The 19,701-nt window shown below is 36.3% G+C and overlaps 1 pseudogene; it reads right to left on the bottom strand.

The window, feature by feature from the left end:
* Nucleotides 1-10,520: 10,520 nt before the first annotated feature.
* LOC149837154 (adenylate isopentenyltransferase 5, chloroplastic pseudogene) lies at nt 10,521-11,591 on the bottom strand (annotated as a pseudogene).
* Between the last annotated feature and the right edge of the window lie 8,110 nt (nt 11,592-19,701).

Raw genomic sequence — 19,701 nt, 5'->3', positions numbered from 1 at the left:
TTATATATATATTATATTTAAATATATTTTTTATAGAGTTTGTAAATTATTAGAGTGTATTTGTGTGTTATGTGTCTCTTGGTAATTGTTTATAGGGTAATTTGGTGTTTTTGGTTAATCTTGGTATAAATGACATTTTTTGAGTTTGTAGCATTTGTTAGTGCACACGAAGGGTTCATTGTATTGCTTGGGTAGTGGTCTTTGCGAACATCAAAACCCCTGAGTCTTTTGGGTTTTGATTCTTTGTTCTTCACATTATTAAGGTAAGTTTTTTTAACTGAAGTTGTAGAGAGCATATTTAGGTACTAATTGTGTAAGCATGATGTTGTTGTGCTAAATACTTCACTGAATTGCAAATACAAGTTATGCGCAGACACTGCACATAGTTGTAGATATCTCAGGGTGCTATGATTTCCTATATGATTAACTGATTTGAGTGCAGGATATACTAAAAATGTGATACTTTACGCTAAGCATCAAAACAGCTATAAGCCAATGTGGATTAAATGTAATGCAATGTAAAATGCAAATCGGGTAAATACTCATGGTAAGTATGTGGTGCAAATTGATCACCCAATAAATTTATTTTTATTGTATGCAACACTTTCTTACTCACACATACCACTTAGTTGTAAATATCTAAGACTGTTGTTATTGTAGTTCAGAGATCATGTTGAGCATGATTTGAATGTATATGAATATAAGTGATTTTCTTGTCGTAGTTTAAAGATCAAATATAGAGTGTTTGTTGCAGGTACATATTTAAGCATGCATTTGTGTGAATAAATATTGCATAAATTGATATACTTGACATGACAATATTGAATGTCAGTGTAAAATAATAATTATGTAATCATGAATGAAAGCATGAGCAATAGAATCATGTTCATGATAGGATTATGTAAACACTGTTATACATGGATTGATACATCTCGTGCTCTCATAAGTGAACCATGATTTATGTGAATATTATTAATATATGTATATTTATGTATTATGTGTGGGACACATTATGCATTGAATGCTTGCTTTGCATATTGATTCATGTGATGAAACAAAGCATATATGACTTGAATACTATGTGCATAACTCAAACTACGTAGAAATTATGTATGTTAAGGTTTAGTTTCTTTGTATTATAAAATGTGTATGTTCATGTATGCATGCATAATACTCATGTTTGTTTATGCATGCTTCGAGGTTCAATTTATGAAATACAATGTTCTTTATGGTGATGATATAATGTGTATGATAATATTCTTCTGTATGATATGATTTAAGTACCACGTGATGTGAAATTATGAAATTATGCGATAAATATTTAAGTTCAATAGTGAACTATAGTCTATAAAACCTTATTTATTAAATGTGTGATTTTAAGATTTTAAATGCCATATGAAATAATGTGTGATGCGATGTATTTTTTATTGTATAAATGCTTATGCATGTATTGGTGGATATAGACCTTTAGAGTAGTCAATTGTATTGATGCATGTATGATAATAATTTTTACGGGATATGTTATCCGTTTAGGATTATTCCCAAATGATTCTCTGTGAGGGTGTGTATGACCAGATTAGGTAATCCGGCTAAAGCGGTAAGTCTCTGTGAGGAAGTGCATTGTCTAAGTACAAGTAGCCTGCGATGACGGTATACTCTTATGAGGAAGTGCATTGTCTAAGACCTAGCAGACCGTCTATGTAGGGCGGTAACTCCTTGTGAGGTTGTACATTTCTCCGACCAGGCAATCTGGCATAAATTTTATGAATATTTATATGATTAAATGAAATGTTATAATGAATTATGATGACCTTCTGAGTTGGTTGAGATCACTAATTATGATTCTATAGATTTTGCTTTTCCGATATAGCATAATTATATGTTGAACTCAAATGTGAGAATCAGATCCTTATTGATTTTAGATCTTGATATGAGGTTATGATTGTGACACTTATTTTAGCGTATATGTAAATAATACATCACTTTTATAAATGACAACGTTGACTTATTAGATGAATGACGCTTCACTCCTATATAGTTTCATTATAAATAATTGTATTATGATTGTTTGAGTGAATATATCACACCTATGTATCATAATTGATGTGTATCATGAATATCTATCAAAATTACTTAGAAAGTATGTGCGTGTGTTTCACGTTGAATGTCAAATATGAATTGACCAATTGTTTATAAGAATTATGAATGCATATGAAAATGATGCAATAACCTGAATGTCGTATTTGCATGTATATATTCAAGTGATGACTTGTATGTCTTGAATGTATATAAATTATGCTTTATTATGTGAGTTCATGTTGAATGAAATATTAAGTGATAGAATGCTTTTAAATACCTTATGTTTAAATGCTTGAATGGATGACTTATGGGATGTTGTCCCCTTGTCTGTAACTTGATGATTGATGAATAATATATCATATTTTTACCTTTGGATGCTTGATATGTTTTCTTTAAGTTTGAGTTTGTGTCGCTCTATAAGACTTTAGTGAGTCTGACCCCATTTTATGGTGGGCAAGTAAAGTATGATGAGTAGTTGGAGCGAAGGACTGGTCGAGCTGCATCCTCGAGAGTCCACTTTTACCTTGCAGTCTTGGTGAACATGATCATTTCATTTTAAGTAATTGATCATGTAGAGACTGAACTATTATTTTTATACTCTGGTTTGAAATGAAATTAAAACTCATCATAATTCAGTCTTTTATTGTACGTGGTTTAAAATGTGTATATCCCGCATATTTTGATTTGATTGTTATCTTTATTGTAACTCCGTTCAAAGTCTTAATGGTTTTTAAAAATCGATTCCACATTATAAGATCTAATTTACTTATAATTATAAAAAAAATAGTCTTGAAATTTTAATATTTTAACAATAATTAAGGTTAAATTTTTTGGGGGCGTTATAAATGGTATCAGAATAGTTTAGTAACAGTGGCCACAAGATGTGAGTAAGATGACTGCCAAAGGTAAGGTATATGTTTCTAAATCTTATTAATGCATATATATGAAATGTGTCAATATTAAATGTGAAATGCCTATATGGTGTGTGATGTTTGAAATATTGTTGATGTTAACTTAAAAATATACCTAAGACTCATATTTATTGTGTGATCTTTTTTTTGCCAGATGGTTTGGGTAAGAAGGGTCAATGACCTGATGAATACTCTCTCCTGTTTGAATGATTGTATAGATTTTGAGGATGAATTTTCTTTTAAAGGGGTAAGATATAAAACCTATATTTTTTAAGGTTTATTAATAAATAAAGAACTCATTTTTTATCTCCAAATTAGAAATATATTTCTTACTTTTAAATTTCGTTTATTGATATATTATATGTTTATTTGTGTCCAATCAGGGCATAATTTGTATTTATAGAACTATTTCATGTTATAAATCACTATTGATATATATATATATATATATATATATATATATATATTATATTTAAATATATTTTTGATAGAGTTTGTAAATTATTGGAGTGTATTTGCATGTTATATGGTTCTTGGTAATGGTTTATAGGATAATTTGATATTTTTGGTTAATCTTTGTATAATTGTTATTTTTGAAGGTTTTAACATTTACGATCGCACATGAAGGGTTCGTTGTATTGCTTGGGTAGCGGTCTTTGCAGACTTCGAAACTCTTCGGTCTTTTGGATTTCAATTCATTGTTCTTCACATTATTAAGGTAAGTTTCCTTAACTGAACTTGTAGAGAGCATGTTTAGGCACTACTTGCGTAAGCATGATGTTGTTGTGCTAAATACTTCACTGAATTACAAATACAAGTTATGCACACACACTGCCTATAGTTGGGGATATCTAGGGGTATTATGATTGCCTATATGTTTATCTAATTTGAGTGTAGGATATACAAAAAAATGTGATATTCAGTTAAGTATCAAAACAACTATAAGCCAATGTGCATTGAACGCAATACAATGTGAAATGCAAATCGGGTAAATACCCATGGTAAGTACGTGGTGCAAATACATCACCCAATAATTTATTTTTATTGGATGCAACACTTTACTGCTCACACACACACCACTTAGTTGTAGATATCTAGGACAGTTGTGATTATAGTTTGGAGATCATGTTGAGCATGATTTGAATATATAAAAATAAAAGTGATTTTCTTATCGTAGTTCAGAGATCATGCTCGTCATTTTTTTAGATAGTAGAATATAGAGTGTTTGTTGCATGTATATGTTTGAGCATGCATTTATGTGAATGAATGTTGCATAAATTGATGTGTTTGACATGACCATATTGAATGCTAGTGTGAAATAATAATTGTGTAATCATTCATGAAAGCATAAGCGATAGAATCATGTTTATGATAGGATTATACAAATACCATTATGCAGTGACTAATACATCATGTGCTCTCATAAAGGAACCATGATTTATGTGAATGATATTAATATATATTTATATATATACTATGTGTAAGACACATTATGCATGAAATGTTTGCTTTGCATATTGATTTATGTGGTGAAACAATGCATATATGACTTGAATCTGGTGTGCATAACTCAAACTACGTAGGAATTACGTATGTTGAGGTTTTATTGCTTCGTATTATAAAATGTGCATGTTTACGTATGCATGCATAGAACTCATGTTTGTTTACACATGCTTCGAGGTTTAATTTATGAAATACAATATTCTTTGTGTTGATGATATGATGCGTAGAATAATATTCTTCTTTATGATATTATTTAAATGCCACATGATGTAAAATTATGAATATATGTGATAAATGTTGAAGCTCAATAGTAAATAATGGTTTGTAGAACCTTATTTATTAAATGTGTGATTTTATTATTTAGATGCCATACAAAGTGATGTGTGATGCAATATATTTTGATTGTATACATGCTTGTGCCCGTGTTGGTGGCTATAGACCCTGAGAGTGGTCAATTGTATTGATGCATGTATGATAATAGTTTTCACTGGATATGGTACCCATTGAAGAATTGTTCACAAAGGATTCTCTATGAGGGTGTGCATGACAAGATTAGGTACTCCGGCTAGAGCGGTAAGTCTCTGTGAGGAAGTGCATTGTTCAAGAGCAGGTAGCCCGCGTAGATGGTATATTCTTGTGAGTAAGTGCATTATCCAAGATGAGACAGACCATCCGTCTAGGGTGATAACTCCTTGTGAGGTTGTATATTTTCTAGGCATGGCAATCCGACGTAGATCTTGTGGATATTTATATGATTAAATAAATTGTTGTGATGAAATGTGATGATATTCTGAGTTGGTTGAGATCGCCAATTATGATTTTATGGATTTTGTTTTTCTGTTATAGCATGATTATATGTTGAACTCAGATGTGAGAATTTGATCCTTATTGATTTTAGATCTTGATATGAGGTTATGATTGTGACACTTATGTTAGCGTATATGTAAATAATACATCACTTTTATAAATGACAACATTGACTTATTAGGTGAATGACACTTCACTCCTATATAGTTTCATTGTAAATAATTGCATTATGATTGTTTGAGTGAATATATCACACCTATGTATTACGATTGATGTGTGTCATGAATATCTAACGAAATTTCTTAGAAAGTATGTGTGTGTTTTACGCTGGAAGATCAAATATAATTTGACCTATTGTTTATAAGAATTATGAATGCATATGAGAATGATGCAATAACTTGAATATCTTAGATGCATGTATATATTCAAGCGATGACTTGTATGTTTTGAATGCATATAAATTATGCTTTATGATGTGAGTTCATGTTGAATGAAATATTAAATGATAGAATACTTTTAAATGCCTTATGTTTAAATGCTTGAATGGATGACTTATGAGATGTTGTCCCCTTGTATGTCACTTGATTATTAATGAATAATATATCATGTTTTTACCTTTGGATGCTTGATTTATTTTCTTTAAGTTTGAGTTTGGGTTGCTCTACCAGACTTTAGCGAGTCTGACCTTGTTTTATGGGGCACATGTAATGCAGGTAAAGTATGATGAGTAGCTGGAGCGAAGGATTGGTCGAGCTGCATCCTCAAGGGTCCACTATTTCCTTGCGATCTAGTAAACATGATAATTTCATTTTAACTAATTGATCATGTAGAAACTGAACTATTATTTTTATACTCTAATTTGAAATGAAATTAAAACTCTTCATATTTCAGTCTTATGTTGTGTGTGGTTTGAAATGTGTATTTCATGTACATTTTGATTTGATTGTTATCTTTAGTGTAACTATGCCTAAAGTCTTAACCATTTTTTAAAATCGCTTCTAGATTATAAGATTTGATTTACTTATACTTATCAAAAAAATTTGGTCTCAAAATTTCAATATTTGAACAATAATTAAAGTTAAAGTTTTATGAGTGTTACACTTCCATCAGTGACCCACTGACTGACAATACCCTCTCTCTCTCTCTCGATCAACGATACTCTCTCTCTCTAGCGATTAACGGTGCTCTCTCTCGACGGTGACCGATGATACTCTCTCTGACGATCTACGATGCTCTCTCTTGGCGGCGGTCAATAGTACTCTCTCTCTTGTTGTTCTGGCAAGATTCTCTCTCTCTTGCTTGCTCGTTGTTCCAGCAAGATTTTTTGTCTTTCTCTCTCTCACTGTTCTAGCAAGATTTTCTAGTGACTGACTGAAAAATCTTGTTGATGGTTCTTTCTTCTTCTTCTTTTTCACCTTTCTTTTTCTTCTTAAATGTGATGCTTTTGGTTTTTATTTTTTAATATTTGGGTTTATTTTTTATGTTGTTTCTTTTTTCTATTGATGCTTTCCTGTTTGCTGACATATGCAAGAAATGTAATCATGCGGCTCATCTGACTTCATTTTGAGATTACAAAATGTGCTCAACTGACCCATTTTCAACTGCTTGATTCCCTTGTTAGCTTAGGCTGACCCCTACGATTCAGTAGAGTTGCTCCTAGTACTGTATAAATCGTGGCCATTTGCATCATGGATTCAAGTTGTTTCACAAATTCTTATATTCGTTGAATTCTGTAAGGCATGGAAACAGTACAAGATCTAGCATGCACTAAACAACACCTTTCATGTGAACTAATTATCAAATAAATTAATAAAATTAAAGTATAAATCACTATAATCAAGAACGGATTTTTAACTATACATCATCTTTATGAATGAAAACTAAATATTGATGGCTCTAACCAGAATAAACACCAAGGATATGGACTCATATCGTGCATAGAAATCTTTCTCACACTTGTTGAAAAAGATCATATGTAAATGTAGTTGAGTGTGTGTTTGTGTGTGTTGTAATACAGTTGTTATACTATTGATTTGCTTAAGTAATTATATTGATTTGATTAAGTAATTATATTGATTATATTTTAATTGTTTATCAAAATATTATAAATTTTGTTGCATTTTCAATTTGTAAAAGTGCATTATTTTGTTGCACTTTATTCAATTATTCATTAATAGCACATAAATGATGCATATTTTTTATTTTTTTTATTTAATTGATTTTTTAATATTTTTTGTGAAGCTTATGCTTTACGCCTTGATTCATGCGAGGGTTTTATGCCTCAATACTGTTCATAACATTGGAAACAACAGAACTTTTAGAGTTACACAGACATCCATCCTTGGCATGCTACAGAGCATTAGATGCCTACTTAAAGAGAGACTATTGATCAAATGGCCTGGAGCTAACATTAATTGGGTTGGTGAAAGAAGATTTGGATGGTCATTGGTGGCAAATCATCAACTCTTGTATTATCTAAATTTTGTAGTCTTTCTCATTTTTTTTGTCATGGCTGCCATATTTGGAAATCAGTGACTACTCGTTAAATGTTCCACTTTACACTCTTATAAAATCTGAATATATTATATTTTCTTTCAAACAAAAAAAATGTGGTGACTTATATAACTCAGAAAATGATCATATTGTACTGAGAAACATATTTTTTGAAATGCCCTATAATTTTTAAAATTCATAGCATGTCCAAATTTGCAAATGTTGAACCTTTTTACCCTTCACATGAGTGAACCTTATGAGATTCATGCAATATATAGGTATGTTGTCCCGATCTCCCAACTTCACACTAAAAAGTACATTTGCATAATGATTTTATAGATCTCACGAAGTTTGCATAACCAAATTTTCAAACTTTCTGTAATTGAAATTTGCATACCTTCAAAAATACCATACGAAATTTGGATATATAGACGACATTTGAGAGTTATCATGTGAATCTCTTTTATATAACTGATCCTTAAGGAGGTCTACAAATGTATGGAGACATTCACATATTAATGTTTGTGAATATCCTCAACTTTTGCACTTTGGTCGATCTCTCCAAATAAGGTACTACCTTCGTAGATATAGTATGACATTCTCAAGTTACTATAAGAATATCCTTTAAGTAAATGATCCTCAAGGAGGTTCACAAATGTGTGACGATATTCACATATAACTTTTGTGAATGTATGTGACATTCGCACTCTTATACGAAGATCACAAATATGATATTACTTTTGCAAATAGTATACGACATTCGCAAAGAGTGCTTGTGAATCTTCCTAGACATGGTCTAGCTCAGATAACATGGTATAATCATCATCATCAATATCATTTGATTATCTATTGTCAATTTGTTCACTGCTATCACTAATTGATTAATCGATTACACAAACTAAATAAAAATTAATATTATTTATAACTTTATTTGCTTCTATGTATGCAACATTCTTGTATTTCTCACTTTCAAGATTAATCATAAAAATAACACCTTCATCATCACACATATATTGCAAAGTTCAACAACTTGTACTTAGTTATGTCATTTGCCTTGAAATGTTGCATGTCATACAAATTACTGCAATAAAGATCAATAACACTAGTTTGCCCACATAGTTTCACATCCTCTGCAGTGATCATCTGATCATGTACAATATCAATTATTCATGAAAGTTTATCATTCAATGCATGTTGAACATCTATATCCCTATTTGGTTTAAGCAACTGCATGTCTTCTGTGTGCCTGAGTTCAATGTTTGGGACATCAATGTCGCCTACTAAATTCAGTGCCAAATATTAAATATAATATATAAAAACATACAGAACAATGACCAAACACACAAAATGCAAGGCTATTAAATGCTTGTATTTACAAAAAAAAATCAAAATAAAATTATATATATTGTTTGTATGGAACTCACCTTTCGACCTAACCAGAAAAGTTGATGAAAAGAATATCACAACTTCATCAAAATAAAGCAAAAAGATTTCACGAGAATCGTAGCATGAGTAGAGAAAAAAGTGTTAGGGGTTCAAGAGAGAAAAAAGTTAGAGTTCTTTCTAGGAATAATAAAAAAAATAAAAAAAATTTTATATATGATTCAGCAATCATGTGAATGTACGAAAATTCACATGCTAAAAATTTGTGTATGTCAACACATATTTGTGGATCTCATTGAATAGAATTTCATTCAGGGAGATTCACAATCAGTCTTCTCATAAGTCATATATTATTTGTGAAAGTAGCACCATATTTGCAATCTTCGTATAAGAGTACGAAGGTCAAAGATATTCACAAAAATTATACACGAATGTCACCACACATTTGTAGACCTCCTTAAGATCATTTACTTAAAGGAGATTTTTATGGCAACTCACGAATGTCATATTTATATATGTGAAGGTAGTACCTTATTTGAGGAGATCAACTAGAGTGTGAGCGGTCGATAACATTTATAAACATTAATATGCAAATGTCACCACATATTTGTGAACCTCCTTGAGGATCGGTTACTTAAAGGAGATTGACATGATAGCTCATGAATGTCGTCTATATATGTGAATTTCGTACAGTATTTGTGAATGTACGTAAATTTAAGTTATAGAATGTTCGCAAATTTGGTTATGTGAACTTTGTGAGGTCTATGGAATCATTATGTAAATGTACTTTTTAGTGAGAGGTTATGAAATCCGGATAACATACCTATATATCATGCAAACCACATGAGGTTTACTCGTGAAAAGGGTAAAAATGTCTTAAAAAAAGTCCAACATTTGTAAATTTAAATATACAAAAGATTTCAAAAATTGTGAGATATTCCGAGAAACATGTCATTTTCCTGTTTATTTTCGTATATAATTTATAGGGTCCACCATAGCTTTTTTTTAGAGGCAAATTATACTATTTTCAAATGAACCTGCATTTTATTGAAGGCCACCGTAACCTCAACACCATGCAACAACTGATGAGCTCTCTCTCTCTCTCTCTCTCTCTCTCTCTCTATATATATATATATATATATATATATATATATATATATTATCATTATTAAGATCAAACACGTGGGGGCAATAAGTAAAATTTTCCACGTAAAAGATAAACTTTATCCATTGTCCGGCTCATTGAGTTGGCAAGTTAGTGGTGGGCCCCACCTACAGAATGTTCCTCCTCTATCTGTCGATGTGCGGCGACCAACACCACACATGGCAAAATGATGTACAGGCTTAGCCTATAGCTGCCAAAGATTCCACCGCACCAGCATTAGTGGCAGTAGCATTAGCAGAAGAAGAAAAAGATGAAGCAACACCACTCATAATAAAGTTCTTCAAAAGAAACCTCCTCACGATGCTCACACTTGGGTTGATCACATGATGCGTCCACGCGTCTTGCGACACGTCGCCGCAGCTGACCAATGCTTTGGTGGCATCGAGCCGATGCAGGTCCCACTCATAGATAGTCCTCAGCTTATGGATCTTGCCCAATTGGCAGCACGAGAGTTTACATGTGTTGGCCTTGATCTGGTCAATAGCAGCCTTCAGCAAGCGAGCCAAGGTCTGGGCATCGGCCCCAAATGCTTGTGCCCTTAGGTACTGGTCCAGCTCTGGCACCCCAATGGCCTTCCTAAGTCCTAGTGAGTAGTCAGCCTTGGGATGGAATATCCTCCTCGCCTCTTCCACCAGCCCAGCTTGCACCATGTGGTCCACTCGGTCAGATACAAAGGTGTGCAAAACTGGTAGGGATGCATCCATCCAGAGGAAGCAACAATCGTACCGCGACCCGTCTTGGCTAACAAGCTCCTCAATGTAAGAATTCGAGCCGCCGGCCACGATCGGCAGGCACCCACGGTGAAGGATCTCATCAATAGATGCAGAAGCAAGGGCTCTGAAGTCAGAGGCCGAGAACTTGGTCTCCGGGTCTATCACACCCAGAAGGTGGTGTGGTACGCCGGACCGCTCCTGGACAGTGACCTTGTTGGTCACTATGTCTAGGCCCTCATACACTTGCATTTTATCTGCATTGATGACCTCGGCAGGGAAATGCTTCGCCAGGTCGACCGAGAGGCGTGACTTTCCAGTTCCGGTTGCTCCCATGACTACCACCACCTTGTCTTTCCGGAGACGGAAGTCACCGGTTTCCATGGAGATGCCATCTTTTTCTCTCACGCCAACCGCCAACTGCGGTAACCTACAACTGAAGAGGGCGAGTTTCATAATAACTTGCTTTGAACAAAGAACTAAGGATAGAGTGCAGGCAACAAGGAATGAGATTGGGACGGTTAATTGGTGTCGAACCATGCACGTAATATAAGCCTCTGAAAACCTCTTCTCAGAAAAGATAAAAAAAATACAAGCCGCTAAAACCGGAAACTTTACAATTTCTTTTTAAGAAAAACGGTAACCTTTTAAAATGTAATCTTTAGCAGTGGAATATATATATATATATATATAGATAGATAGATAGATATAGAGAGAGAGAGAGGAATATTTTCGTACACTAATTAAGACTCGGCACACGGATTCAGGTGGAAAACTACTCGAAAAGAAAAATCATTGGGTGGTTTCACTTCATTCAACCAATTACAGAAAGAATCAATCTCTTTTTCCACAACAAAATTATTACTGAAGAAGAAATAATTTATTACTTTAGAAAAATTTACAAGGACCAGCCTTATTTTGGAGTTATTTACAATGACCCGCCTAACTTTTGAGACTTTACAAATTACACCTAGGTTAAGAAAATAATTTACAAAATCACGCTTGAACTAACTCTGACCTTTTAACTATGGTCAAAGATTAGCTTGCTCAAGCTAAAAGTCCGTTTTATCCTTTTGATGCTGAAGTTGGGATATAACTAGTGGGATAATCCCAATTGTTTGAGATTTTCACTGTAGTTTGTGAAATTGCATGCCTTCCTGTATATTGATCATTGGATTTCGTTGAGAGAGAGTGTGTTCAGTTGGGCCTTCCAGTGAGGGCATAACATCATTCCGGCAGGGAAAAAGTGAGGTCATGGTGGCAGATTTCCGGCAACGAGTTCTCGGTGGCCCACCTTCGTTGGTAGTGGCAAGTTCCATGCTGCCATCGAGGTTAGAACCCCGCGTTTTTACTGTGGGAGAAGAAGGGGCTGGTGAAAGGCATCTTGGAAGGCCATTATAATCTTTTTACATTGAGTAACTACATTCTAACTTGGGTTAAAGGGGCTAAGTTAGGCTAGGCGGGCGTTTGAGAATTAGTTTTTTAAGCTTATTTGTAATATTCCTAAGGTTGAACGTGTATTTGCAAATATGTAAAAAAGTTAGGAGGTATTTGTAAATCTTTCTTGTAAAAAATTATTTTATTTATGACTGAGATGGCCCGTTTTGTTCATTTATGAAACAAGGATGAAAGTTAAAATCAAAACTGGCGGGATGGAGGCGGAGATGGACTTACTGGATGGAATGCCCTTAGCAGTTTTTGCCGCTTTCTCCCACCTCCGCCCCGCCCCCACTCCGGCCCCGATCCCCATTAGTAAAATCAAGGTTGTTAAATGCGATGAGGCAAAGCGAGGCGTTGAGCCTGCGCTTCGCCTCTGAGGCGTACGCCTCTCACAACTGGAATGGAAGTGAAGCGGTGGGAGGGGAGGCAGTAAGAGAAGGAGCACCCGCTCAGCTGGTATGGAAGCGAGGGATATGCCGGTCGTCTGGTGGTCGGAGAAGACTGAGCAGCAGCTGCAGCACAGCAACTCCGGTGGTCGGTGGTCACAACTGGTCGGAGGTTGATGAGGGGCGCATCACAGCAACGCCTCAGTACCTTGAGCGTGCGCCTCGCCTCTGAGGCGTACGCTTCAGGTACTGAGGCGTACGCCTCTCACAACACTGAGTAAAATAACTAAAATACCTTTAGGAAGGTAGTGGACTGGAGAGAAACGGAGCCCTGCCCCGCCTCGCCCCGTTTGAACATGAAACAGGGATGGAGGACATGAAACAGGGATGGAGGGCAAAAATTTGAGATGGGGTGGGGGTGAAGACCTTGTGCCCGCCCCCCGCCCCGGCCACGGGCCCGGCCCCCACCCTGGTGCACTGCCATCCCTAAGCAAGCAAATATAAGACTAGCTTCATGTTCTCTTTGTAGTTTTTTTGGACCTTGTCTACTACGCTTATTAATTTATTTCACTAAAAAAAAATTATTTCACTCGAGCTACTTTCTTCGCCTATCATCATTATCCTCCCTAGTAATTTCTGATTCTTTTTATATTTTTTCCAAATATTTATAAACCATTATGGTGGTGCGATGGTATATTATACTAGTTAGTGGCTCTAGTGATGACTTTGTACGTTAAAAAGTTAAATATGTGTTTTTCAAGGTCATAATAACCTTTCTCCCCCCCAAAAAAAATGGTGCAGGCAAATAGAGAATACATATTTTGCAACTTGGCCCCATAGCAGAATTTAGAAATTCTCTGAAAAATAAACAAATGAGATGACTATTAAGTTATTGTCATTATCATCACAATCATAACTAATTATGACAGCAACGATTATCACTCTGATGGAAATAACACTGGTAATGTCAACAATAATAATGCTGCTACTAAGTATTGAATGTTGATGCTTGTTTTCTTTTTTTCATTGCATTTGAACTATTAAAGCAATTTGAAAATTATGCCTTTGATTTGTCAAAAAGGACTTTTGGCTTTATGACCCACAACTAAGAACTCAACTATTTCATTTCTTGGAACTTTGTCTATACACAATAATGAGAAATAGATACCCTGATGATTCCTACTCAGAGAAAAATGTGAGAAAAAAGAGCATATGACAAATATATTATTAAATAATTCTATTAATTTTATTTTATATAGTACCTATTGGTACTATTTAGAGTTTTTTCCATATTTATCCCCACCTTGTGGACGATAGCCAAAATCATACCTGGCTTATTTGATTTTCCAAAATCATCTGTTAGGACTCTTTCCTCATGTGAAATCGAGTTGGGTTCCCTCATCCTCTATGTTATCCCACATCTTAGTACCGCTCTTAAATCTTATGATGCAAGTTGTTTTGATCAAATCTTGACCTATAGATAGATTTAATATGGTTGATTTAATAAGAATCGATCCTTGGATCGTAGTTTTTCAACAAAAAAATATGATTCTTTAAAATCACAAATTTTGTGTATTTTATCAACTGTTGACTTTTGAATCATCAAAGAATCCTACATACAAGTCCTATTTGGGTGATTTAAATGTCAATCTTTACTAAATGAATTTTGTAGAGTCTGATTTGATCAAAACTACTTGAATCAATGAAATTCCAAGGAGGGGTATGAAGATAGGGCCTTACCAGTTATACAACTATACCATTGGGTTTTGAACCTGCAATGTCCCAACACGTGCACTAGCTGCTCCTATCAGACAAGCCGAGCCCCTGTTGGTATTTGTTGGTGTAACTTTTGAGTTATCCCCTTTATTATCTCTAGCTAGGTCACCATCGTTGAGTCTTTTCTTCCTTTCTATCACACTGATATAAACCATATCGTGTACCTAGGGGTGTTATAATAATGAAAAGAATCTAACCTATATTTGTTTGACTAAGCTACCATTTTCAAACTCACTAAAGGACCATTGATTGGCTTATGAATTTCTTGAATGGAATTTTCTCTTTTGGAATGTTAAACACAGCTTGGAATGAATCGAAGCGTAGCAAAAAAAAAATCTTTTTTATTCTTGCAAGAACATAAATCTTAGGGGGACTCCCTCTTAGGGGTTCTCTCATGGCTTGGAAAATTTTAAATGGGAAGCTAAACACAGAATTAAGGCTAAAACGGAGAGGGTTCTCTCTTGAGAGTCGATGTAGTCTATGCCAACACCAGGAAGAATCACCTTCCTTCACATTTGTTTTGGGACTGTGAATACATGAGGAATATGTTAGACCTGACATGGGAGGATTTAAATTTCAGCTGAGGTGATTTCATGTTCCCAAGAGGCATATTAATAGCACCTCATATGAATGGGAAAGGAAAGCGTTGGAAGTTGGCGAGTAATGGGTTTTATGATGCACTGTTACAGACCGTTCGGGGGCTGATTCATGAGCGTGTTATGCTCATATGCCTTGTTACAGATCTTTCGGTTTGAGTTTTTCTTTCTGCTGTTTGATTCTCTGTCTTCTGCATTTTTTTTTGTGTAATTAGGTTTTGGAACCGTGGTGACGGCGCGTCACCGGTTCCGACCTCTCTACTACTGATCCTTGATGATATTATACTTTCTTTCAAAAAAGAGACCAAGCAATAAATCAATGGTAGCAGGCCTAGGATAAAGGTGTTGACTCCTTCATCCCAGATTCGAACTCCTAAGCTTCATAAGGGTTTGGGTTTCTTCATTATTGTTATTACTTTCATCTTCTTGGCCTTTTTGAAATTGATTTGGATGTTTGTCAAGCTAGTTTCATACCAGCACCAGGTACAGTGTTAGGTGTAAGAAGGAAGGGAAAGAGAATTCAAAGGAGAAACCGGGTTGTTTTGAAGAAGGTGGTCTTGATGAGGTGGAATAGTCCCACATTGCTTGTGCTTGAATTTTCTGAGGGCTTTATAAGCCACTTGAGAACTCATACACTTGTTCTTGAGAACAAGAGAGTGGGATGACCACCACACACACGCGTGCGCACGCCCGCCCGCCGCGCCGTGTCGTGCCGTGCCGAGCCGGGCCGGGCCGGGCCGGGCTGGTTCGGGTTCGGGTAATTGGCCCTTTAGGGCCATATCCAATCAAGACAAAGTACATTTGCATTTGTATATGTTCTAAAATCCAGAGAGGGGATGTGACTGAAACTCATCAGTAGTTCATCTACAGTAGCAACCCAACCTATCTGAGTGAAAATCTCACAAAGTAGGTTCAATGTGGTAATAACAAGCTGTAGGGTGAACTGGATAGCACCTTATTTATATGATACTATGTATCTGTGTTTGTTCCCCTGTTTACTCTGGAAAGGTGCTGCAGCTGCAAGTTAAGGAAGAGTTAAAACTCTGAATGGGTTGGCATCTTTGGAGAAGCCCACCTATGTGAGTGTGACTGTGGGGCCGCAGTTTAAGGAATTAGGTTATTCCTGAAGTCACTCATGAAACAGGATTCGGGCGCATGGCCGTTAACGCGTCGCCCCTAAAGATTACAACCAGAACCTTTATCATGTTGTTGCTGATGGACACTCCTACACCAAAGGTTCAAGTTCAAGACTTCAGTTCACTTCGTTCCTGTGGGGGTAAAGTTAGTCAACTAAGGTAGTGGTTCAAACCAGAAGGTACCATTGCTGAAAGCCTGATATGTCCTGTTGCAGATTGTCTCATCTTGCATCTTGGTTTCCTCCCGTTTCATTCTTTGAATTTGTGGGGAAATGTTAGGTGTAAGAAGGAAGGGAAAGAGAATTCAAAGAAGAAATTGGGCTGTTTTGAAGAAGATGGTCTTGATGAGGTGGAATAGTCCCACATTGTTTGTGCTTGAATTTTCTGTGGGCTTTATAAGCAACTTGAGAACTCATACACTTGTTCTTGAGAACAAGAGAGTGAGATGACCACCACACACACACACGCGCGCGCCCGCCCGCCGCGTCGTGCCGTGTCATGTCGTGCCGAGCCGAGCCGGGCCGGGCTCGGGCTCGGGTTCGGGTAATTGGCCCTTTAGGGCCATATCCAATCAAGACAAAGTATCTTTTTACCCAAAGTTTCTCTGGTTATTTGGATTCGGTAACGGGTTATGGGAATGGATAACGGGTCACAACTCCTCGGATTCCGTAACGGATCTCGATCTTTCGAAGACCATTAACGGATCACGTCTCCTCAGAATCCATAACGGGTCCTTCCACGTTTCATAACCGTTCGTGGGTTATAAAAGGGTGGTGAGGGCTGGGGTTACGTACAGGCTGAGACAGACGAATTTTTGGAGCTTTGCGATTTTCCATCTCCCCTGTTACTCTCTCTCTCTCTTTCCTGAGTTTTCCCGAAAGGGTGTTCTGCAACATTTGGTTCGTGGAGGTTGTTTTCGAAGGACGACCCGTCGGAGTGCACCATTCGGTTCGTCGTGGCTATTGTATCCTAGGGGAAGGACGCCGGACCCTGATCTGCACAGTATTTATGTGGGGGCGAATCTTCTCTAAGGGAAGTACTTTCGTACGCCTTAGCCTTTTACACAGTATTAACATGCGTTCGTTGTTTTCATTGTGTTCTATGCAACTGTTTGTCTATTTGCTGTGGTCTGGATTTTGGTTGCTTGCGGAAACCGACATGCCTGCACCCTGTCATTGTTTCGGTCTTCTATTGATCATGATTTATACTTTGTTGTATTTCCTGATTTATATCATGTTTTATATCATGATGACGACTGTGAAACTGTGTGATCCGAAATATGATCCAACAACTGGTACTCCTGAAACAAGGCACACATGGCAGAATAGAGTTTCTATGCAACTATGGTGTGAAGCATAAAGCATTTAAGAAACATAAAAAACCCCAAAAGGTTAGGGTAGTGGGATGGGGCTTAGGCCGCTAAACAGGGTTGTATAGGTTCAAATCCAACAGGCATTATCCTCTTGCGCAAGCTATTACAAGCATGCAAAGCATAGTCCAGTGTTATAAGGTCTCTTACTCCGAGGGTGGCTTCTTCATTCCTTCATGCAAAAGAAGCATAAGAGAAAACAAGTCAAAAGCAACAGTTGAAACTAATAGAAAATGATATGAAAAACTAAATAATTTTTGCATTACACATCTTTTAACTTTCATACCCAAATAGTATATATATATATATATATATATATATATATATATATATATATATATATATAGAGAGAGAGAGAGAGAGAGAGAGAGAGAGAGAGCTACCTACCACACCTCCAGCTAACCCTTAGTGCACCCTTCTGAGATGTTGGATCTCACTTAGATCCAACAGCCATGCTGCCCCATATATAAACTTTTGATCCCCTTTCCCATCGCACCCTCTCCCCCTCCCTCTCTGTGCTCGACCTCACACCTCTCCATCTGCAGCCTCCTGAGCCTCGCCGGAGTCACCTGCCTGCGCCTCCAATCGTCGGAGCCACTTCAACCCATCTTCCTCAAATCGCCTCCCACAAGAGCTGAGCCCCGTCGGATGCTCACCGGAGCCCCTCCACACCTCATCTGCCAAACGGCACTGCCCACAAGGTCTGATAATAAAAATATAATTAAAAAGTATAATTCCTCTAATGTTAAAGTGCATTTTCAACATCAAGAAAGTTTGATTTCACATTTAGAAAAATAAACTTTTCATTTTTGAGAAGTGTCCTTATAATGTTTCATAAGCATAAAAAAAAAAGTGGTTTAATACTTTTGAAACAAGCTTATTACCTTCCTCTTGGCAAATTTCTGTCATCCCTAGTATGCATCGGTTCTTTCTTTCTCAATTACAATGCGGAGGTCATGTGAATGACTTCTAACCGGTTCAAGTTCATGAGTCCAAGCTCTGGTCTACCCTGGTTAGACCTGATTCACTGAAAGAGAAACATTTGGGATTGCATTCCAACACATTTGAAGAAACTTTTTCCTTTTTTTTTTGCTAGGCCAAGGGATACATTTGAAGAGAGTGCAATGGGAACAAAGCAAGTTTGGTAGCACAAGATTGCCCCGAATTGGCATCCGCTGGGACAGGCTTTCCATTAGCAAAAGAAAGTAATTAGGTGGTGTCCTTGTAAATGTAAGATTGAGAAAAGAAAGTTAAGTTTAAAAATTTCCACCAAACTCTTGTCTTTGTTAACGAAAAATTTCTTATGGCTTTCATACTTTCCAATTAGCCCCCATACTCTTGTCCCCTTTGAGCAAATACCCCAATTTCTCTACCACCGTTATTTTAATCACAGAGTAAAATGTTGACCATAAAACCAAAATTACACCGAGGTGGTATCCCATGTGATAAGCAGGGTCCTGTGTCAAGCTGAAGGCCCCAGATCGAATCCCTCTGCCACATGGGGCGGCTGTTGTTCTCGTAGGGGTCCGCCTAACCCTAACTTGCCTTTCAAAAAAAAATAAAAAATAAAACCAAAATTACCATGTTAAATCACATAAAAAATGAACATTTTTTCCTATATATTTAATATAAAATTATTTTCTCGTATTTCAAAATGCCTTTGTACAATGTTGGTGGGTACCATATTTTTTTTTCACTAGGCCAAGGGAAAAGCCTCCATACTCCACCGCACATTGGTAGGCTTCCGATTGGTAAAATCCTTGCGGTTCTCATGCCCACTAGGCACTACATAGTTTCTACCTTTTGTCAAGGGATGTGACCCCTTCTAGGAGTTTCAAACTTATGGTATCACGTCAACTTGGTGACATTCACAAGTCACTCCTACCAGAGATGATGGGTGAAACCCACGTCATTGCAGCTTATCATATATCACTACATGAAAGCCAG

This window comes from Nuphar pumila, chromosome 5 (genome assembly GCF_984573655.1).
Source record: "Nuphar pumila chromosome 5, dmNupPumi1.hap1.1, whole genome shotgun sequence".
In the NCBI taxonomy this organism is placed as follows: Eukaryota; Viridiplantae; Streptophyta; class Magnoliopsida; order Nymphaeales; family Nymphaeaceae; genus Nuphar; species Nuphar pumila.
This window is presented reverse-complemented; position numbering and strand designations above follow the sequence as displayed.